Genomic DNA, 23,625 nt, shown 5'->3' on the forward strand with positions numbered 1-23,625 from the left:
CAGGACCGGAGAAGAGAAGCTCGCGGGCTGGCGGACTCTGCTGACAACTGCACAGACAGCAACCTTCAGAGCCTGAGGGATGAGACAGAAGTCTCCAAGCAACAAGCAGGCGGCCGTGGGAAGGACCCGGGCCTGGAGGAGAGGTACAGCAGGAGTGGGCTTAGGTCCTTAGTAACAGATTGCATTTTTCAGAGATGGCTGCAGCAATATGCCCATCCCACATGGTCTTCTTACTGTAGGACCCTGACACTCCTCCCACCTAATGGGATGGTTTACATCACCTCCCTCTTGAATCTGGGCATGTTTATGACTCATTTGTAACCAACAGAATGTGATGGAAGGGATGCGTGTGGCCAAGGTCACAGAGGGTGGTGCAGGTACACTCATGCAACAGCCCCAAGATGCCATGTAAGTGGTGTGACTGCCAGGGCTGCTGTGTCGTGAGGAAGCCCAAGTAGCCACGACAGGATGCCAGGTGTACCTGTTCTGACCCATGGTCCAACGAGCTCCCAGCCAGCAGTCAGCTCCAACCACTAAATAAGATGCCTCCGCAATGCCCTGCACGAATTCTTGACCCACAGAATCTGTGAGTATAATAAGACGACTGTGGGACTTCCCTGGCAGTCCAGTGGTTAGGACTCTGCACTTCCACTGCAGGGGGCACTGGTTCAATCCCCGGTTGGGGAACTAACATTTTGCAAGTTGCATGACGCAGCCAAAAGAAAAAAAAAAGACAGCAGTTGCAGGATGCCGTGGGGGTTTGTCACCCAGAACTAGTACCCTTCTACCCTGGCACAGGGGCTTTGACTCAGCATTCTCACTGGTCTCCCCACCTCCACTCTGTCCCACCCAGCCGCCCACCACCCAGCCAGCAGCTCAGGTCCTTCCCCTGTTTAGAACTCCTCGGGGTGGATGTGACTTTACCCCTCTCTCTGAGGGTAGGAAACGTGCCCATCTTTCATCAGATTTTGTCACCTGGCTCTTTGCAGGCCTCCCACCCACTTGATGAAGAAATTAAATCTTAGAGAGGTTTCAAGGGGTCACTTTGTCTTCCCAAGGTCAAAATGGTCAGAGTAGACTTAAGCCTTCTAGAAGGTAGGGCAAAAGTTCCTGTGGTCTCCCGTTCTTATGGTCACTCCCAAAACTGTAATCACACAATAACCACACCACCACCAGCAGTAACAGTAATAGTGGGCTTGGGGCTTCCCTGGTGGCGCAGTGGTTGAGAGTCTGCCTGCCGATGCGGGGGACACGGGTTCAAGCCCTGGTCTGGGAAGATCCCACATTCCGCGGAGCGACTGGGCCCGTGGGCCGCAGTTACTGAGCCTGCGCGTCTGGAGCTTGTGCTCCGCAACAAGAGAGGCCGCGATAGTGAGAGGCCCGCGCACCGCGATGAAGAGTGGCCCCCACTTGCCGCAGCTGGAGAAGGCCCTCGCGCAGAGGCGAGGACCCAATACAGCCATAAATAAATAAATAAAAATTAAAAAAAAAAAAAATAGTGGGCTTGCCCTGTGCCAGTCACCGTTCTAAGCACGTCTTACATGTTACCTCATTTAGACACACTCATTGTCCAAGTTGGTATGATTCTTGGGGGTAATTTCTTTTTTTTGTTTTTAATTTCTTTTTTATTTATTTATTTTTGAAAAATTTTGGCCACTCTGCACGGCACGTGGGATCTTAGTTCCCCGACTAGGGTTCGAACCCATGTCCCCTGCATTGGTAGTGAGGAGTCTTAACCACTGGACTGCCAGGGAAGTCCCTGGGGGCAATTTCTTACCCAGATGATTGGGCTCCAGAGTTTGTAATAGTCAGGATAGGCCAGGTTATGCTGTGGTAACAAACAACTCTGCAATGTCAGTGACTTGACACACAAAGGTTTACTGTCCCTCACTCTACACGTCCATGATGAGTCAGCTGTGGACTCTGCTCCAGGGTGCCCTCACACCAGGACCCAACCTGCTGGAAAGTGTGTTAGAACGAAAGAGAGCTCTGGAAGGTCTCACACTGGCAAATGAACGTGCAGCCTGGAATCACCACTTCCACTCACACTCAGTGGCTGAAAACAGTCACATGGTCCCCACTACCCACCAGGGGTCAGGAAATGCCCAGAAAAAAGGGATATGTGAGCAGCCTGTGCTGCCCCAGAGTCTGCAGGGCACAGTGGCTGGTATCTGGGTCCAGCATCCCCAAGGGTCCCACCCAACCCTCTGTCCCCTCCAGGGTCTATTTCCCCCTGTGCCTGGTGAGGGATGGGCACCCACCCTCACAGAACCCACCCATAGTGGGCAGACTAACAGCCCCCCAAAAGATGCTGTCCTATGTTACCTTACAAGGCGTGTTACTTTAGCATATGTTACCTTACACAGTGTGTTAGCTGGGGCTGCCTTAACAAAATACCACAGACTGGGGGGCCCTACACAACAGAGATTTATTTCCTCACAGTTCTGGAGGCTGGAGTCCAAGGTCAAGGTGTGGGCAGGGCTGGTTTCTCCTGAGGCCTCTCTCCTTGGCTTGCAGACAGCTGTCTTCTTGCTGTGTCCTCACGTGGTCTACTCTCTGTGCGTGCATGCCTCCGGTCTCTTTTTCTATCCTAATCTCTTCTTATACAGGCACCAGTCTCATCGGATGAGCTTTAATGACCCCATTTTAACTTAATTGCCTCTTTAAAGACCTTATCTCCAAATACGGTCACATTCTGATGTTCCGGAGGTTAGGGCCTCAACATGTGAGTTTTGAGGGGTCAGAGTCAACCCGTAGCAGATGGCAAAAGGGACTTTGCAGGTATGATTTAGTTAAGGATTTTGAGATGAAGAGATTATCCTGGGTTACCCTGGTGGGTCCAAAGGCATCAAAGTGGCCCCTACAAGAGGGAGGCAGGAGGGTCAGAGTCAGAGAAGGAGACAGGAGGATGGCAGCCGAGGTTGGAGTGATGTAGCCACGATCAAGGAGCACAGGTGCCTCTAGAAGCTGGAAAAGGCAAGGAAATGGACTCCCCCACCTGCCACGAGCCTCCAGAGGGAACCAGCCCTGCCGACACTTTGGTTTCAGCCCCGTAAAATCCATTCTGATCTTTTGCCCTCCAGAACCGTAAGATGATAAATTCGTGTTGCTTTGCCGCTAAATTTGTGGTAATTTATTAGGGCGGCCACAGGAAACTGATACCGCTTGAAGCACCCATCTTTGTAGAAACTGCCCCCAGACCTACTCTACTCCCAGACAGAGGGACCCAAAGATCCAGAGCCACCACCTTGGATGATGCGGGACTGTAGGAGTTCGTAGTAAATACAAAGGGCCTGCGACCCCAAACGGCGGATCCCTTTCCCTCTAGCAGGGGGACAAAACGCCTGCGCTCTCAACCCTCCACCCCGCCCTGACCCCCTGACCTCCTCTCCGGCCACACCCAGCTGCTCTTTTCAAACTCACCAGGCCCTTCCCACCTCTCTCAGCCTTTGGCCCGGCTGTTTCCTCTTCCTGGTGTCCCTGTGTGCCTGACTCACTGTCAGCCTCCAAAGAACACCCTCCCCGCCCCTGCCTGGCCCAGCTGAATTAATCTCATCTCACTCACTCAGTAGACGTTTACCAAGTGGGTCTTCCATTCTCATCAGGAGGTGACCAGGACAGACACAGCCCTGACCTCAGAGCAGATCATACAGAGAGTTCCATGTTCCCTCCTTGCCCCATCTCCCCACCCCGGCACACAGCTTCCCCTCTTAGTAAGAACTGGCATTCGTGTGACGCAGTTGTTACATCCAGTGACTCAACATGGGTACGTCGTTTTCAACTAGAGTCCATCGTTTACATCAGGGCTCACTCTTGGTGTTGTATATTCTGTGGGGTTTGATAAATGTATAACAACAGGTATCTACCATTATGGTATCATACAGAATAGTTTCACAGCCCTAAAAAATCCCCTCTGTTCCACCTATTCATCTACCCCTCCCCCCCAACCCCTGACAACCACTGATCTTTTTACTGTTTCCGCATAGTTTTACCTTTCCTAGAATGTCATAGGGTTGGAATCATACAGTTTGTAGCCTTTTCAGACTGGCTGCTTTCACTTAGTAACATGCAATGTTCCGTGTCTTTTCATGGCTTGAGAGCTCATTTCTTTTCAGTGCTGAATAAAATTCCATTGTCTGGATGGACCACCATTTATTTATCCATTCACCTGCTGAAGTGCATCATGGTGGCTTCCAGTTGGGACAATTATGAGTAAGGCTGCTATAAATATCCGTGTGCCGGTTTTTGTGTGGACAGACGTTATTAAGTCACTTGGTAAATACCTAGAAGCGTGAAGGCTGGAACACATGGTAAGAATATGTTTAGTTTCGTAAGAAACCACCGAACTGTCTTGCAAAGTGACTGCACCATTTTGCATTCCCACCAGCAATGAATGACAGTTCCTGTGTTTTTACACTTTCTCACGGTTGAAAAAAAATCGGAAGAAGAGTAGTATTTCTTGGGAGATTGGGATTGACATATATACACTATTATGTATAAAATAGATAACTAATAAGAACCTGCTGTATAAAAAATAAATAAAATAAAGTTCAAAAATTCAAAAAAAAGAGTAATATTTCATGACACCTGAATACTACATTAAATTTATTTATTTATTTATTTATTTATTTTTGCCCTGAGGCTTGCGGGAATCTCAGTTAATTCCCTGACCAGGGATCGAACCTGTGCCCCCTGCAGTGGAAGTGCATAGTCCTAACCATTGGACTGCCAGGGAAGTCCCTGACTACATGAAATTTAAATTTCAGGGCCCATAAATAAAGTTTTATTAGAACACAGCCACCTCCATTCATTTAGGTATTATCTATGGCTCCTTTCATACTACAAAAGTAGAGTAGAATAGTTGAGATGGTAAGTCCCACACAAAAACATTCTACCTGACCCTTTACAGAAAAGGCTTGCCCACCTCTGACTTAGTAGAGTGATTTTGAGATTCACGTTATATTGTTGTGCATGTTAATACTTCACTCCTTGCGACTTCCTCGGTGGTCCAAAGGTTAAGACTCTCCGCTCCCAAATTAGGGGGCCTGGGTTCAATCCCTGTTCCAGGAACTAGATCCCACATGCCACAGGTAAGAGCCCACATACCGTAAGTAAGAGCCTGCGTGCCACAACTAAGACCTGGTGCAGCCAAATAAATTAAAGAAAACAAAAACAAAAAACTTCACTTCTCTTTATTGCTGAATAGGATTCCATTGTGTGAGTACACAACAATTTATCTGGTCACCGGCCGATGGACGCTAGGTGTCTCCAGTTTTTAGCTATTGTGGATAAAGCAGCTATGCACTTTTGTGTATGAGAATATATGGGGCATATGTCTTCATTCCTCTTGGGTAAGTGCCCATGAGTGGAATTGCTGGGTCATGATGGCAGTATGCTATTTCCAACCAATGTCCCTTTTATTCCATTTCACCCAAAGAAGGGTTCCTTCTTTGCCCTTTGCCCCTTGCCCTCTGCCAAACTAGACCCCAAAGCATTCATTGCCCAGGGAAAGAATAAGAGAGTAGAAAAGCATAAAAAAGGCTGTTCAGTTTCAGAAGTCAAAGCTCTTGAGTCGCAAGAACCTGGGCTTTTGAGCTGCAAAGCCAGAGCTATGAAGAGCTCCAGATAATCAAGTTGGTGCCCCACAAAATAGATTGGGGTGGTGGTGGAGGGTGTATAGTGACAAGCCAGACTGTGAGCCCAGGAGGAGACGACGGCTCCTGGGGCCGGGACACAGAAGCCAGTGGGTGGAGGGACACTACCAGATGCCCCTCAGAATCTGCTCTCCTCTCCTTTGGGCAAGCAGCAAGATGGCCCTTCCCAGCATCCTTTGCAGTTAGCAGTGACCACGTGACTGAGCTCTTGCAGACTGACCTTCCAAACCTCTTCTGTATGATTCTTTTTTTTTTAATACATTTATTTATTTATTTATTCATTCATTTATTTTTGGCTTCATTGGGTCTTCGTTGCTGTGCGCCGGCTTTCTCTAGTTGCGGCGAGCGGGGGCTACTCTTCTTTGCGGTGCGCGGGCTTCTCATTGCGGTGGCTTCTCTTGTTGCAGAGCATGGGCTCTAGGCGTATGGGCTTCAGTAGCTGTGGCTTGCGGGTTCAGTAGTTGTGGCGCATGGGCTTAGCTGCTCCACGGTATGTGGGATCTTCCCGGACCAGGGCTCAAACCCGTGTCCACTGCATTGGCAGGCGGATTCTTAACCACTGCGCCACCCGGGAAGTCCCAAACCTAACTTTTCTAGAAGCTGGAAGTTTTGATGTGTGTAAAATATCCTCCTCATCAAATGGCAGCAACTCATTCATGCTGGCTCGATTCAGCACATCTGTGGCTGGATTTGACCTACGGGCCACCAGTTTGCAATCTCTGTCCATTGGTTCAATTAATAAGCATTTATGGAGCACCTGCTGTGTGCCAGGCACAAATAAGGCACAGCCTAGGGAACTGTGGAGGGAGAGTAATCTCCCAGCAGAGACCCAGAGGGACAGCAGGGGACGCGCAATCCAGGCTGTTGGGAATCCCCTTGCTGCACGTCCCCCAGGGTGGTGAGTGGCCTCGGGCTGGGGACAGGGCAGGGGTTTCCTCCGTCACCCAGCCTGTGTGCATGTACAGAAGCCCCGCCTCTCCTGGTATTGAGGGGCTGCATGGGTGGCCCAGCCGCCTCCAGGCTTTTCCAAAGATTTACAGGGGAAAACTTTCCCTCCCTGTTGCTCAGAATTGTTCAACTTCCCAGCCTTTCGCTAATTACTGTGCCCTTGAGCAAAAATGTTAATCTAAAAAACGTCAAATTATAATGGCTTACTTGACATAATTGGAACAAACAAGATGAGCAGGGAGACAGCAAACAACGGTGCTATCCACATCAGCCCCTTGTAGGCGGGAGGCAGGGCCCACCTGGCAGGAGGTGGTGGGGCAGGCTTCAGCCCCCAGGCAGGACAAGCCACCAGCAGGGAGGGCCTGGGTCCCAGCCCTGGTGGGAGGAGATTTATGGGCCTCACGTGCCCCTCGCCTTGGGATATCGCTGGGCTCGTCTTTCCGGCCAGAAACCCTCGTCGGGCGTGGAGCAGTCAGCGTGGATGTGAATCCCATTTCCCGCTGTGTGTTCTGGGGACAGGGATTTCCCTCTCTGTTTGTCCCTTTCCTCATCTGTGAAATGGGGCTAATAAGAACATCCACGTCCAAGAGTTCTCCACGTGACAGGGTTGTGAACACTGAGCACAGATCATCACACACAGCAAGTGCTGGATACACACTCACCACTGTGGCTGATGCTGGGAGCCCCCCCTCAGGCCCATCTGAGGCCGGAGAGGAGGTGCATGCCTCTGTCCTTCGTTTCTCTCTTTTCTTGCAGGGACCTGTCCCACCCCTGGCTTTAGCTATAAGCTCCCCATCTGGGGGAGACTCAACCTCCTGCCTGCCTGCCTGCCTGCCTTGCTGAGCGTCCAGTAAGGAGGATTCCAGAGATTCTAGAGCCAGCAAGGAGGAAAGAAGGGAGCTGGTAATCTCTTGATAAGAGATGCTCAGAGAGCCCTTAGTGAAGGAACAGCTCAGCCCTTCTTATCTAAGCAGATAAGAGGGTGAGTGGGGTGGGACCCACGGTGGGACCCACCCCTGCCCAGGGCTCATGCATGCACACCAGAGCTTGTGCAATACCATCAGAGCTTGTGCGTGGACACTAGGAGCCCATGCACACACCCAGAGCCCATACATGGCTAACCCTTAGCCCCAGGCTCTCTGGATAGTTGTAAGTGTTGGGATGCTTTGGGCTGCAAGTAACAGAAAATCTAACTCAAAAACAGCTTAAACTAGAAGTGAGCAAACTACTACTCAAGGGCTGGCTCTCTGTTTTTGTTAATAAAGCTTTATTGGAACACAGCCATGCCCATTTATGTATTGCCTCTGGCGGCTTTCACTCTATAGCAGCAGAGTAGACCAGTTGCGACAGAGACCGTCTGGTCTGTAATGCTTAAAGTATTTACTCTCTGGTCCTTTACAGAAAAGGGTTGCCAGCCTCTAGCTTGAACTATAAAGGAGACTAATTACGTCATTTGATGAATGCTTACAGCGAAAGTGGTGCACCACTTATCTATGACTGGGCAACAACTCACCCCCAAAGTTACAGGTTTAAAGCAACAATAATCATTTACTATCTCATAGTTTCTGTGAGTCATGGATTCGGGAGTGGCTCTGCTGGGTGTTTTGAGCTCAAGGTGTCTCAGAGGTTGCAGGTGGAGGTGTTGGAGGTTCATGCCGGGTTGTGAAAACGCCACCTGCATGTATATGTCTGGTACCTGTACTGAGAAGACAAACAGCTGGCATTTCTCAGGTATCTTCCTTCATCTTTATGTGTTCTTTCCAGCATGGCAGCCTCAGAAAAGCCAGACATTTTACACTACAGTTCATGGTTGGGTGTCTCGAGCATGTCCCAAAAGAGAGCCAGGTAGAAGTCATTTCACTTTCCTGTGTACCCACTCGTCAGAGCCATCACAAAGGTCCACCTAGGTTCAAGGAGAGGGACCTGAACTCACCTCTCCAATGCCTCAACATGACCACCAAGAATCCAGGATCCTTCCGTCTTTCTGCTCTACTGACCTTGCTCTGGGCTCAGCTAATAGCCCCATGATCACAAAATGGCTGCTGAGGATCCAGCATTTTAAACAAACACAGCAACACCCAACAGAAGAGGAAACGGTCTTGATCCTGTATCTCTCTTTTGTCCCCAACATTATTATTGAAGTATAAGATACAGAAGAGCACATAGATGATAGGAACACAGAGCAATATATTTCCGGAAGTGCCACACATCCGTGTCGCCAACAGACAAAATAACCAGAAGCACTCAGAAGCCCCTTTACTCTCCCTCAGCCACTACCCCACCATTCTCCTCAAAGGTGATAGCTTTCCTGACCTCTATCACTGCAGCCGACTCTTGGTTGCTTTTGCCTTTTATATAAATGGAGTCGCAGCTAAAGGTGCTTGTGTGTCTAGCTTTCCTCGCCTGACATCACATTTATGAGCTTCTTCCACACTGTTGAGTGCAGTGCCAGGCAGTTCTTTTTCATTGCTGTGTAGTATTTCATTGTGAGACCCCACAGTTTGTTTTTCCATTCTCACGATGAGAGGCAGCTGGGTTGCTGGGGCAATTATGAAAAGAGCTACAGTTAGTATCCTTGTAGGGGTCTCCCTTTGGAAATACGGGTGCATTGGCTGTAAAACAAGGAGGGGAATTGCTGGGTTATAGGCTAGGCGAAGTTCAGCTTCAGTAGAAACTTCTGAACTGTTTCCAAAGTGACTGAAAATGTCCCTGCCCCCAAGGTCAGGAGCCCTAGCACCCCACACTGGGTGCCCCATTATGTCCAGTCTCCTGTCCCAGCGTCATCCAGCCCTCCCCCACTAACTTCTTTCCTGCCTTCTGGGGTCCAGAGCCAGCAGCTCCGAAGTGGGCTATAAACACAAGACCTGGTCACCTCCAGAGACAGCAAGAGCTGTAAATGACACCTCAGTAAAGAACTTCCCAATCTACAGGTTTCAAATGGGGATTTTTCTTTTTTTAGGACAATGGCTGCTTATTGCAAAATGTTTAGAAAAAACTTACAAGTCTAAAGAAGAAAATAGAAGCCTTCTATCATCTCATTGTTGTGCAAAAATATTTGAATGTATTTCTTTCCAGTCTTTTTTCTATGCATTTATATGGACATAGGATTTTAGCTAACTTTCTTTCTTTCTTTTTTTTTTTTTTTTGGCTGCGCCATGCTGCATGCAGAATCTTAGTTCCCCAACCAGGGATGGAGCCCGTGCCCCCTGCAGTGGAAGCGCGGAGTCCTAACTGGACTGCCAGGGAATTCCCTGTAGCTAACTTTCATAACACACTTACTATATACCGAGCACTGTTTCTTAAGCATTTCATATATATTAATACATTTAATTTTCATAACAATTCATCCAAGTGGCTATTACTAATCCCTGCTTTCCAGATGAGAAAAATGAGGCCCAGAGAGGTGAAGTGACTTGCCCAAGGTCACACAGCTGTTCATCAGTACAGCAAAGACTCAAACTCAGCTTTCTTAGCCCAGTTTTGCTTTTAACCACTACAGTGTGCTTCTCCTGGCTTTGTTCTTATTCATCTGGAGTCAGAGGGTACAGACTGGACATGATCATGAATTTAGGAGTTCTGACTTCAGAGCCTGGGAGCCCCCATCCTCCCAGCCCCCCTGTGGTCAGGCCACAAGCGGCACCTCCTGTCTTCTGTTGACGTGCCTGACTCTGGAGGGTCCAACCTGAGGACACTGGTCACAGAGAGCCAGCCTGACCTCCTTGTCTCCCCCTCCTTCCTTCCCAGAGCCTCTGCAGAAGGTAGACGTGTTGGGCGTTTACCTGTCCACGGCCAGGTGCCTTTCATCTTTGCCTCTGAAGATAAAAATCTGTTGGCTTCCAAATGGATTTCTGGGAAACACCTAGCCATTATTCACCCGGGCAAAAAATAGAAAGACGATCACGCTGCCCCGGGCTGTGTCCTCCCCAGTGCATGCTGGGTCACTGACACATACGTGGCACTTCCCAGGTGCTCCAGGGGGATGCTGGTGCCCAGCAGTTCTGACTCACCATGGGCACGAGAGCCAGACTCTCCAAGACCAGTGGTGGTGGGAGCTGCCCCGCCCAGAGCTCGGGTTCCCCCACTCACCACACCATGATCTTGGGTAAGGTCAGGCTCCTTGACCTCAGTTTTCTCATCTGGAAAGTGGGTATGATGATACCGTCTTTCATCACAATGAAGCTGCCATCAGTGTCAGCCGCACAGTGATGTTATGTACCACAAAGAAAAAACTGTTGCCACTTAAACTGTGACAAGACACAGGTTGTCAGAAATGTTTTGATTTCAGCGATGAGGGAAAATGGGCTTCTGAGTGACAAACTTGTGTCAGCCAGCCTAACAGGGCTTGGCGCTGGTGCTGTCGTGCTGTCACGGTGACCAATCTTCTCTGACTTTCTCCTGTTTTGCAGCAAGGGGTGAAAAGGAGCACTAATTTCCCCAAGGGGAATCAACCTCTGGACCTCCCGTCCTGACCTTCGTGGGGGGTTGGGGAGCGTCCTCCCAGAGACCACTCCACAGGCTGGGGTCCTGGTGTTTTGCCCTCCACCCCCAGGTGACCAGGGGGACCACCCCTTGGTGACATCATTGTTCTCTCTGCTATAATAAAAGGCACAGAGGTGGCCCTAAGGCAGCAAGGCCTCTTCAGTAGGGAGGGGTCCAAAGTGGAGATGACCTTCCAGGGCAAGGGAGAGATAGGCAACAAAGCAGATGAACAGGAAACACTCCATTATAACGTCAGGGAGACACGAGGGTCAGAAGAAAATAGAGCAGAACAAGGGTGAGTGAGCGATGGGGAGGGTCCAGGCTATTTAGATAAGGAGGTTGGGGAAGGCAATTGACATGAGTGGTGAAAGGTGAGAAGGAGCCAGCAATGCAGACTTCTGGGGGAAAGGCGTTAGGGCAGGGGGCACAGCAAGTGCAAATGCCCTGAGGCAGGAACAAATCTGTGTCTGAAGAGAAGAAGGAAAGCCATTGAGGACAGAGCAGAGTGAATGGAAGGGAAGGGGGGTAGGTGATGAGATGGGGAGAGGCAGGGGCCTTGAAGGTCATGTGACACGAGTGGATATTCTTCTGGGAACAATGGGAGCCACTGGGGTTTAGAGCAGAGGGGTGGCATGGTCTGGGTGATGTTCGCAAAGGTCTTTCTGGCTTCTGTGGGCTACAGGGGGCAAGGGCAGCACTGACTTCATAGGAACGTCCTGGAGGTTGCATGTAAGAATCCATACGAAGTGTGCCCACCATACCTGGCATATAGTAAGTGCTTGATTAATGGTGGTCAATGTGGATATTGTTGTTATATTATTATTATCAAGATTGCATTTCCATATGCCAACAGAGACCTCAATCTTGACATGCATCCCATCCCCCAAAGCTCAGAATCTGTCTGGGAAGATTAATTCCTCCAAGTCAGGGAGCCCCGTCCTCAGGCCCAAAGAAGGCTCTAGGACCTCAGGGGAAGAAGAGTCAGCTGGAACTACCCACCTCTGATGTCCCTTCTCACGCCCTTTGAATGTTTCTCAGTCCAGAACGGGCTGAATCAACCCCCCGACTCACCCCATGCCTTCTCTCAGCTCCCTAGAAAAACCACCATCTGTGTCCTCTGAACACCCTTGCCGACTGGAAAGGCTCCTTGACCCCAGCTACTGTTCCCTGCTCAGAATTCTCCGTGAATCTTGGCTGCAACAGTCACCCACTTGATGTCTGTGAGTTAATATTCCACGAGTTTCGCCAAGTCAGAGATGGTCAGAGTTTGCAGGAAATTCTGAGATGGCCAAGCTCAGGGTTGGTGAATACATAGCACTTCTCTGTGCCACACCCGAGCAGACATCACTAATCACTGTCTCTCCAGCTGAGCTTGAACATCACCTCTTCAACCTGGACCTTCAGGCAACCACACCCCATTGCTAAGAATCGGCACAGGATGAACGCTCCTTGTTTCACCCAGTCTAGCACAAAGCCCTCACTGTATACTAGGAAAACTGAGGCCCACTTATGGGAAAGAACTAGAATTCAGGCCCCCTGACTCCCAGCCTATAGTATCACTCCTCAAGGGCAAGGGGACATTTGTCATTTATGTCTTCCCTAGAGGAGCTGGCTACAGCAGATACTTGTTCGACAAATCACAGGAATTAAATAAACGAAAACCAAAGAAAGAAAAAAGAGTTCCAGTTGCAACAGGTGGAAACTGGGTTGGAAGTGAGGAAGAAATTCATGACATCAAGGGTTGCTAGACGTTTAGAAAAGTTGCTAAGGGGAAATTTCAGAGTATCTTTCCTTGCAGGACTTAAAAAATAGTCCCGTGGGCTTCCCTGGTGGAGCAGTGGTTGGGAGTCTGCCTGCCAATGCAGGGCACACGGGTTCGAGCCCTGGTCTGGGAGGATCCCACATGCCGCGGAGCAACTAGGCCCGTGGGCCACAACTGCTGAGCCTGCGCGTCTGGAGCCTGTGCTCCGCAACAAGAGAGGCCGCAATAGTGAGAGGCCCGCGCACCGCAATGAAGAGTGGCCCCCGCACGCTGCAAGTCGAAAAAGCCCTCGCACAGAAGCGAAAGCCCAATGCAGCCAAAAGTAAAATAATTAATTAATTAATTAATTAAAAGAAAAAAAAATTAAAAAAAAAAATAGTCCCCCCCAAAAAAATGCTCTGATTAAGTACCCATCTGCCTGGGAGGCTCCCACAGAATTCTGAGTTTATTATTCATTCATCCTTGACAAGTGTTTGCTGAGCATCAACTATATGGCAAGCGTAAATCAGTCGTCGAATTAAAGAGCAACAATAACAGCTAGAATCTGTGTCTCTGTATCCACGAGGATCTTAGGCTGTGAGCGTCGAGCCAAGCCTGGGAGCCAGATGTGGCCCCTTCCAAGGCAGGTGTATTTGTTATCTACTGCTGCGTAACAAAATACCCTAAAGCTTACCGGCCTAAGCCAACTATAAAAATTTATTGTCTCACATAGTGTCTGTACATCAGGAATTTGAGATCAGCTTGTCTGGGTGGTTCTGCTTTGGGGTCTCTCGTGAGGCTGCAGTCAAGATGCCAGCCAGGGCTGTGGTCATCTGAAGGTTTGACTGGGGCTGGAGGACCTGCTTCCAAGGTGGCACCCTCAATGGCTGTTAGTAGGTGTCTGAGTCAGTTCGGACTGCCATAACAAAAGACCGCAGACTGGGTGGCTTAAACAGCAGAAATGTATTGTCTCAGTTCTGGAGGCTGGAAGCCCAAGATCAAGGTGTCAGCAGGTCTGGTTTCTCCTGATGCCTCTCTCCTTGACTTACAGATGGCTACCTGTCACTGTGTCCTCACATGGCTTTTCTTCTATGTGTGCATCCTTGGCATCTCTTCCTCCTTGTATAAGGACATTAGTCAGATTGGATTAGGGCTCACCCTAACAGCCTAACATTTTAACTTCATTACCTCTTTAAAGGCTCAGTTTCCAAATACAGTCACATTCCAAGGAACTGGGGCTCAGGGCTTCCATATAGGAAATGGGTAGGACACAATTCAGGCCCTAAGAGCAGACCTCCGGTCTTTACCAGCTGTTGGTGGGAAACCTCAGTTCTTTGCTCCCAGCTCTGCAGGGAAAGGTCCCAGCATTGCCCTTTCCCCCCAGTGAAGCTCCAGCTCCATCAGGGTTAAATCTCATCTTACCAACCTTTGGATCTGAACGCTTTTCACACAGCATCCAGCCTGAGTCATTTAGTAATTCATTCAACAAATATTCATGCTCCATTGTGCCCCAGAGCTGGAGGTGTCACGGCCAAAAAAGGGAAGTCCCAGCCTTTAAGGAACTCGTTGTTCTATAGGTGGGACAGAGAAGCAAGTGTCCCATCCCAGAGCAGAGTGACGACACTTTAAAATAATAAGAGACGCCGCTCACTGAGTACCCATCTTGTACCAGACACTGTGTCAAGCTCTTTACGTGTATTAAGTCACTGAGCCCTGGGGGAGGTACTGTTGCCACTCCCTCTTTACAGATGAGGATAAGTCACCTGCCCAAGGTCATATTGCAAAGAAATGGCAGAGCTGGGCTCCGACTCAGGCACCTGGGCTCCCAAACCCAAGATTTCCACCATGATCTTCTGTGGCCATGGTGATTCTTACTGAGCAGGGGAACCGCAGGATACAACTAACGCCCAATGGATTGGCAAAAAGTATAAAGTCCAGCAACACCAGGTGCTGGTGACGATGTAGAGCAATGGGACTCCTCCGGCTCGCAGGTCGGGGTGTAAACCAGCACTGCCCTTTTGGAAATCAGTGCAATGTTAAGCACCAAAATTGAAGACAGTCATATCCCATGATCCAGACATCCCACTGCTTGGTATTGACTCTCAAGAGAAATGAAGTCTTATGTCCACACAAAGATAAATGCTCATAGTAGCTTTATTCTGGAAACGGGAAAAACAAATGTCCATCAACAGGTGAATGAACCCGTCGAAGCTTTTTCACACCACGGAATCCTACTCAGAAATGAAACAAAGAATCGAGACACACAACAACCTGGGTGGATCTCATGCCAGTGGAGAAGCCAGACTCAGAGGAGAACATACTATATGATTCTATTTTTTTGGAAAGAGGCAAAAACTGATCAATAGCATTAGGGATGTCTAGCTGGGTGGTTAAACTATAATGCACATAAGCAACGAAAGGGATGTCACAGGGGCTGCTGGTAGGTGGTTAGCCCTTGGGGAGGCGGAGGGGATGGTGATTGGGAAGGACCACACGGGCCGTGGGTGTGGGGTGGCAACTAAGTTCTACCTCCTGCCCTGGGTGCTGGTACATTATGCTAGTTTCATAATTATACTCCCCACTCTGTTAATGTACTATTCCCTACCTGTGCTCTATTTCGGGAGGTGAAAAGTCATGGGCTTTGGTGTTCAACATGCCTTAAGTATTTATTTCTTGAGCACCTACTATGCGCCAGACCTAATGCTAAACTATTAGGGATACAGGGAGAACCAGACAGACATGATCTCTGTCCTCAAGGGGCTTATGGACAAGTGGGACAGACAGATATTAAGCAGATAATGACACAGGTGTCTGCAGTTTGCTTATATCTGTGCCAAGTCAATGAAGAAGCATTAGGAAGGGCTACACATGCTGGTACCAGAGAGAGCTGTGTGAATGGATCAAGAAGCAACAGTAGCCAATGCTTCTTGCTCTTTTCCCTCCAGTATATATAAAGACATTGTTCTATGTTCTTAATTCCCTCACTCAGTCTTCTTAACAATGTCATAAGGTAGATGGTATTTTTATGCCCACTTAACAGATGGTAAAACTGAGGCATAGAAAGCTTCAGCAACTTGTCTAAGGTTACCCAGTTCAAGTGGCAGAGTTAGGTGGTCTGACTCCAAAATCCCTTGAACCTGAGTCTAGCCTGCACCCTAAGGAACTAACTGGTCTTTAAGATGAGGCCTGAGGGGCTTCCCTGGTGGCGCAGTGGTTGAGAATCTGCCTGCCAATGCAGGGGACACAGGTTCGAGCCATGGTCTGGGAAGATCCCACATGCCGCGGAGCAACTAGGCCCGTGAGCCACAACTACTGAGCCTGCGCGTCTGGAGCCTGTGCTCCGCAACAAGAGAGGCCGCGATAGTGAGAGGCCCGCGCACCGCGATGAAGAGTGGCCCCCGCTTGCCACAACTGGAGAAAGCCCTCACACAGAAACGAAGACCCAACACAGACAAAAATAAATAAATAAATAAATAAATAAATTTATTAAAAAAAAAAAAAATGAGGCCTGAAAGATGAACAGAGTCAGCAGTAGCTTTCACTAGGAAAGCAGGGAAGAGCATTTTCACCAGAGGGACTAGCATGTGCTAAAGTTCAAGCTGGAAAGCAGCTGTGGTGTCGGAGGGGCTGGAGGCTGGAGCACAGTGAAGATGGCCAGAGTCGCTGAACAGGGCTCCCGCCGAGCCCCAGGGCCAAGTACAGAACTTCAGAGCCGCTCTTGGTCCCGGCGTGTCTCTCACCCTCTCTGCTGGGTGTAATGAGAGCTCCCTGGCTGCTGCCAGGATGAAATGGAATCACATGCAGTTGGTCCTCACCTGCATTAAATCTTTTCTTTCCCCCTTCGGTTCAAGTTCAAGGAAATAGCCTCCAAAGCCCAGAGCCATGAAAAACAGTTGTAATACTACTGATATAAGAGATCTGGCACTTCCCTGCTTCACGGAAGACCCATTAGTGCACACACAGCCCTTCTGCTACGTGGCGTTCAGTGCTTCCATAGTCTCCAGGGACCCACGCAGCCTCATCAGGGCCCAGAGAGGAGCCCCCGCTTCCTGGGAGGCAGGCATCTGCGGCGCCCACACCAGCCACTCGACTGGGGAGGGAGCAGCAAGCTCACGTTCACACCCCGAACGACACAACCCCTAATTAGACACAGAGGCACTGCGAGCTAGCGGAGGCTGTGGGAGATGGTTCCTGTTTAGTAAAAGTGTCATTTCATCTCTCTCTCGCTGCTTTTGAAACTTGCTGGTGATAACAGGGATCGGAGAAAAGAGAACGCCCACAGAAACACATGCCTGGGGGCCGAGGCGCACTGAGTGGGCGTGCGAAGCGGCAGCAAGTACACGCACGCACACGCACGCACACGCACGCCCCGGGCTCACGTGGCTGGGCTCCCAGCACAGACACCGTGCTCTGCTCCCCAGGGTCGTGGTGGAGAGTGGGACTCAGGAGCCCGCAGGTCCTGGGTTCAAGCCCTGGATCCGCTGCTGGTTGGCTGGGTGTCCTCAGGCAAGGAACTTGACCTCTCTCAGCCTCCTATTCCTCAACCGTAAGGTGCAGACGATTAATTATAATGATCTCACCCTCTTCGTCCTTGCCCTGTGTCTGCAGGGGCTGAGTCTGCAACACAGGAGCTGCACCCACACACCCCCTACCCTCTGGGCTCTGGTAGGGGCTGACCGACAGGAAGCGTCAGAGCAAATCAGAGGGCGCAGGTTGGGGGAGAAGGAGGAGGAGGTACCTATGCCCCTCCGTCCCTCCTTACAGGGCTGAGGTTTGGCTTGTCCCCCTACTGAAGGTCACAGCTCCTGGTGGGCAGCCCTTTCTGAGAGCTGCCTGTAATAGCCTCCTATTACTGCAGGAACAAATGAGCACATCCTTAGTGGCTTAAAACAACACAAACTTCCTTCTTTAGCGTCTGGAGGTCAGAAGTCTGACACAGGTCTCACTGGGCCAAAATCAAGGTGTCAGCAGGGCTGTGTTCCTTCTGCAAGTTCTGGGGGAGTATCTGTGCCTTGCCTTTTCCAGTTTCTAGAAGCCGCCAATGCCTTGGTCATGTCCCCCCTCCTCCATCCTCAAATCTCTCTGACTCTGAACTCCTGGCTCCCCCTTCCACTATTAAGGACCCTTGTGATGACAGTGAGCCCGCTGGATAACCCACGATAATCTTCCCATCTCCTGGTCGCCTTCCCTCCCCTTGGTCATACAAGCCAGCATAGGCACAGTTTCCAGGAACCCGGCTGTGGATGTCTTCGCAGGCCATTATTCTGCCTCTCGCTCTGGCTCCGTGCTGCTCTGGTCCCTGACCCTCAGGTCTAGGAACAGGAAGGGGTCCCCACGATGCTAGCCTCCGGGTACTACATCACCCCTGCTGCTTCCCTTAGCCTGGACACCCCACTGTCCACCATCCTTTCATTTCATCTCCCCACTGACCTCCATTCAAAGTGTCTCTCTGAGCTGTCTGAGGACAAAGTAAGCCATCACGCACGTGTAGCTGTAACGCCCTCAGCCTGGCGTCGGGCGCGTGGTAAGTGCTCAGCACACCTTCATCATTATTATTTTGTAAATTTCCCTCACTAGCTGCAGGACCCTTGAAGGTGGGAACTGTATATTTTTATCTCATTTTTTAAATTTATCTCATTTTTCTCGCTAGCCCAGCTGCTCTCAAAGACTAGGTGCTCAATTATTCATTTAACAAACATTTATTGAGCACTGACCGGACTCTAGGGAGGCAGAGGTGAGAAAACTTAACCCCAGGAAGCTTCTGGTCTAATGAGGGAGCCCGCAGCTATGGCTGTCATCAGACAAATGCATAATGACAAGACTGCCACCCAAATATTCATGGAGTGCCTCCCTGGGCCAGCCACCAAATACCAGGAGTACCAAGTGAGAGAGACACAACCCCTGCCCTCAAGGCGCTGATGCTTTCAGGTTAGTGAGAGTGATGGGTGCTGTGTGCTCATCTCTCTAAGCAGGTCGCTCTTATCTGATTCTCAGATCTGGTCTGGGGGAAGTTCTGGCATCTCTTTAGATTTTAATCCCTACGTTCTTAATCCGGTGTACACATGTGAGCAAGAGGAAAAGATAACCGTCACTTACACTCTTTTAAACAAATTTATAAATAAATTTTGAACTACCTCCGTTAAAAAAAAAAAAAAAGTTAGTTTCTCATTACTCGTGTAACAAATTACCCCAAACTTAGTGGCTTAAGCAACACAGTTTCCCTGGACTAAGTCAAGGTGCTGGCAGGGCTGGTTCCTTCAGGAGGTTCCAGGGGAGACTGGCTTCCTGGCCTTTTCTAGCATTACATTTCTTGTCTCTTGATCTCATATCGCTCCTACTTCTTGCCTCTGTTGTCACAGCTCCTATTTCCTCTTCTATGGTCAAGTCTCTCTCTGTCTCCCTCTTTTTTTCTTTTTTTTTTTTTTTTTGATCATGCCGTGCAGTATGCGGGATCTAGTTCCCCAACCAGGGATTGAACCCAGGCGCCCTGCATTGGGAGCACAGTCTTAACCACTGGACTGCCAGGGAAGTCCCCCTCTTTTTATTTTTTAACTTCCCTTTTTAAAATTTTTTATTTATTTTTACTTTTTTATTTTTTGACCGTGCCGCACGGCATGTAGGATCTAAGTTCCCCTGACCAGGATCGAACCCGGGCCCTCTGCAGTGGAAGTGCAGTGTCCTAACCACTGGACTGCAGGGGAAGTCCCTCTGCCTCCCTCTTTAAAGGACACTTGTGGTTACATTTAGCACCCCCCCCCCGCCCCCCGCCATCATCCAGGAGGATCTCTCCATCTTGAGATCCTTCATCACATCTGCAAAGTTCCCTTTGCCATGATAGGTTCCAGAGATTAGGACCTGGGCATCTTCGGGGGCCCCTATTCTGCCCATTGCATGCACGATCTACAGCCCTCCCAGCACCCATTCCGTCCACCACATTTCTGTCTGTCCCTTGTGCCAGCACATGCTGATTTGCTTCATTCTTTTCAGCCTAATGGGCACTTGCACAGCAACGCCTGTTAAAACTACACTGGCAGCATTCACAGGGCAACAGGCAGGGGTCTGCGCTCCCCTGGGAGCTGAGAGGGGTGCTGGCTAGCTCTGAGAGAGTTCTGGACACGACTGAGCCTTCCCACTGCCCATACCACCCCTCCAAGCCCTCCAAGTGCCCCAAGTCAGAGGTGGCTGGTGCAATGTGTGATGTGACACCAACGCTGGGATTTGGGGACAAAGGTGGCATAAAAGCGGAGGTCAGTATACATTAGGAAAAAGGAGATAAATTGTTCTGAAAACATAGCCATGTGCATGCAGACCAATGGGTGCCTACTTAAAACTCAATCGTTTCCTTACGTTTTACATTTACATTTATCATTTACGTAGGCTCATTTTAAGTATGCTGGTTAACTTTCAATTGCCCTTTCAGACCCTCCCTGCTCTGTGTAACAGGAGGCTGACCCTATGGACTACATTTCCCAGGATCCCTTGCACTCTGATTTCCTGCTGGGTTCAGCCAATGGGAAGCACAGAGGGAAGACTGGAGGGCGGGACGGGAGAGAGGTTGGGGTATTTCCCCCATCTCCCTTCCTGCCTCACTGTGATTAGAACAAGGGCTGTGTTCTTCTCCTGAAGGTCACTCCTGTTGATGGCCCCTCTCCTCCAGCTACAGCTCTCTCTGGGTTCCAGTAACTACTCCTTCTCCACTCCTTCCAGCCTAAAGGTGGTAACAGCTCCTTGTTTTCACTAGCCCTGGACACTGCAACATTTATTCTTGGTTTCCCTACACAGACCCTGCCTCCACCTTTGTAGACTGTCCCTTTGTTAACTCTCCCAATTATCCCATTTGAGTGCTGGGACTCAGACAGATACACTGAGCAATGATATTTGTGACATCACAGGCTTGATGTACCAGTTACAACCTTTGAACACATTAAAATAAAGATTGATTACTAAAGCAAAAAAATACAGTGGCGTTCTACTTAAAATCATCTCATATGATATCATTGGTATTCATGGCACTCAGGGACATTGTCATGGAATAAGCCCTATTACAAGGATAATACAAAGCATGTTTGGCCTAACCATGGGGACCAAATTATCACATCCTGAGGGAGTGGGGTGCAGCTTGCAAAGGTCAGACTGCACTAGAGATAATGGCTTGGGGGAAAGAGAATGGAGGAAGGTGAAGTCGGTGTAAGTACTCTGGGTACCACCTAAAATGTTAGATTCTGGTATTTCAAATGGGAAACTTACCATTTTTGTAAATAATTACTTACATGGTGCTGTAACACTGCACTACTCAGAATTCTTGCTTGCAAGTGACAGAGACCAACTACAGTGACTTTATTAGTTTCCTAGACTGCCATAACAACGTACCCAAAACTGGGTGGCTTAAAACAACAGGAATTTATTGTCTTACAATCCTGGAGGCCAGAAGTCTGAAATCAAGGTGTCAGTAAGTCCATGCTCTGATGGCGCCGGGTGGGGGGGAACCCTTCCTTCCTCCTCTAGCTTCTGGTGTTTTCTGGCAACCCTAGGTGTTCCTTCCTTGGCTTGTAGATACACCATCCCAGTCACGTGGCCTTGTCCCTTTGTATCTTCACATCATCTTCCCTCTGTGCATGCCTGTCTCTGTGTCCAAATTTTCCTTTTTTTATAGGGACTCCAGTCATATGGGATTAGGGCCCACCCTAATGACCTCATCCTAACTTGATGACCTCTGTAAAAACCCAATTTCCAAATAAGGTGACATTCTGAGATACTGGGGTTAGTACTTCAACATATCTTTTTGTGGGAAGGGACACAATTCAACTCATAACAGTGATTCAATTTACTCAAAAAATGGAAATTACTGGTCTGCATAATAAGAAAAAAACCTGGAGTGTGTCTTCAGGTGTGGTTTGATCCAGGGCCCACTGCCTTCATGATTCGATCTCTGGCCCCCCATCTCTCCACTCGGCTTACCTGTTTTGGCTTCATTCTTAAGCAGTCTCTCTCCATGTGGAGACTCCAGGCAGCTCCAGATCCCTGTTCTCCCAGCTGAGCAAAAAAAGCAGAAAATATTCTTCTTTCTCAATACTTCCAACAAATTCCTCAGGCTGACACTCAGCTGCCTTGCTTGGATCATGTGCCTACCTCTGAACCAATCACTGAGATCAGGAGGTGGGACGATACTGATTAGGTAGGCCTGAGTCACATGCCCATCTCTGGAGAAAGGGGGAAAAGGGGAAAGGCAGGAGCCAGGTCCTGGCCGGCCTCATGGCCTAAGGGGAGGGGAGCGCAGGTCCTCCAGGTGTGGTTCCCAGAAACAGGGAGCTTGGGAGCCGACCAGCACAAACAGTAGGTACCTGATAGATGCCTGGAAAAAAAACCAACCCAGGATGAACACCTGCCAGGGGCACACAGTAGTTATCTTGGGAGTCAGAGGTTTGCAGAGTTTTCACTGCCTACAGGATGCATAACTGACTTCTGCCTTGCTAGAACTTTCTGGAAGAATGACTTTTTGCATTCCCAGGGGTGCAGATTCTGAGAAGGAGGTTAGCATGCACAAAGTGTATTAAGGTGGGCCCTTGGGATCAACCCCATGGGAAGGGAAGGGAGGGAAACAGGAGAGGCAGAGAGAGGGGGCAGCTTGGCTGAACTCACCACACGGGGCCTCTGGAGCTAGGAAGCCCTCCCAGAGGAGTCCTGTGGGCAGTGAGCTGTCCAGGGTTTTCCACTGGCCTTCCTCAGTCATCACAGGATTTCCCAACCTTGGGACTGTTGACATTTGAGGCCGGATCATTCTTTGTTGCGGGGGAGCAGGATCCCTGGCCTCTACCCACTACATGCCAGTACCGCCCACTACATGCCAGTACCGCCCACTACATGCCAGTACCACCGCCTTCCCGGCTGTAACAACAAGAAGTGTCTCCAAACAAAGCCAAGTGTCCCCTGGGTGGCAGAATCGTCCTGTTGAGAACTGCGGGGTCCTCAGATGAGGGCAGTTCCAGGGGGGTCATCACCCAGCAGAGGTGGCTTGGCAACTGCAGCCTTCCCGAGGTAGTCCCCGGCAGCCCTCCCCAAAGCTAAGGCAACAGGCCCCTCCTGGAGGAAAATCCGAGCGACCCATCTTAGCCTCCACCCTGACAAGTTATCAGAAAAATGTTGATTGATTGATTGATTGATTGGCCAAGCCACGTAGCTTGCGGGATCTTAGTTCCCCGACCAGGGATGGAACCCGCGCCCTCGGCAGTGAAAGAGTGGAGTCCTAACTGGATCCCCTACTGGATCGCCAGGGAAGTCCCCAGAAACATATTTAACGGAGGTAAATAAAACAATAAAATACCGTGTTCCCAACATGCAGCTTGGGAAAAAATTAATCTCATGTGATCTCCTCCGCAATCCACTGGGGGCAAATGCCCTGGCCCCTCACCTCACCCAGCACCTCTCCCACAACCAGCCGGCTCTCTGGGCAGGGACTGGGCCACCTTCTCCCCTACAGGGATTACACAAAGTGTGTTTGCACATTCAAAGTCTCCATGACCTGCCATGTTGGTTTGGCCTTATTAGCGACCCCCCTTCCCTGTCAATAGAACCTTGACTTTGTCCAGGTGCTGCCTTGGTCCCACCCTTGCCCCGCAGTGGACACTGGTCAGTTAAACCAATAGTGGGAGTTCCGAGGCCTCCCTTGTTTCACAATTGGCCTAGGAGGGGTTACGTGGAGAACTCTAGCAATAGGGGAAGTGTGTCGGGCAGCTTTGGGAAAGATTTCCTTGTCTTTACATATGGCTGTGAGGAAAGGCTATTCACTCTGCTGCCTTTAGGGCT

The sequence above is a fragment of the Balaenoptera acutorostrata genome, chromosome 13 (genome assembly GCF_949987535.1).
Source record: "Balaenoptera acutorostrata chromosome 13, mBalAcu1.1, whole genome shotgun sequence".
NCBI lineage: Eukaryota > Metazoa > Chordata > Mammalia > Artiodactyla > Balaenopteridae > Balaenoptera > Balaenoptera acutorostrata.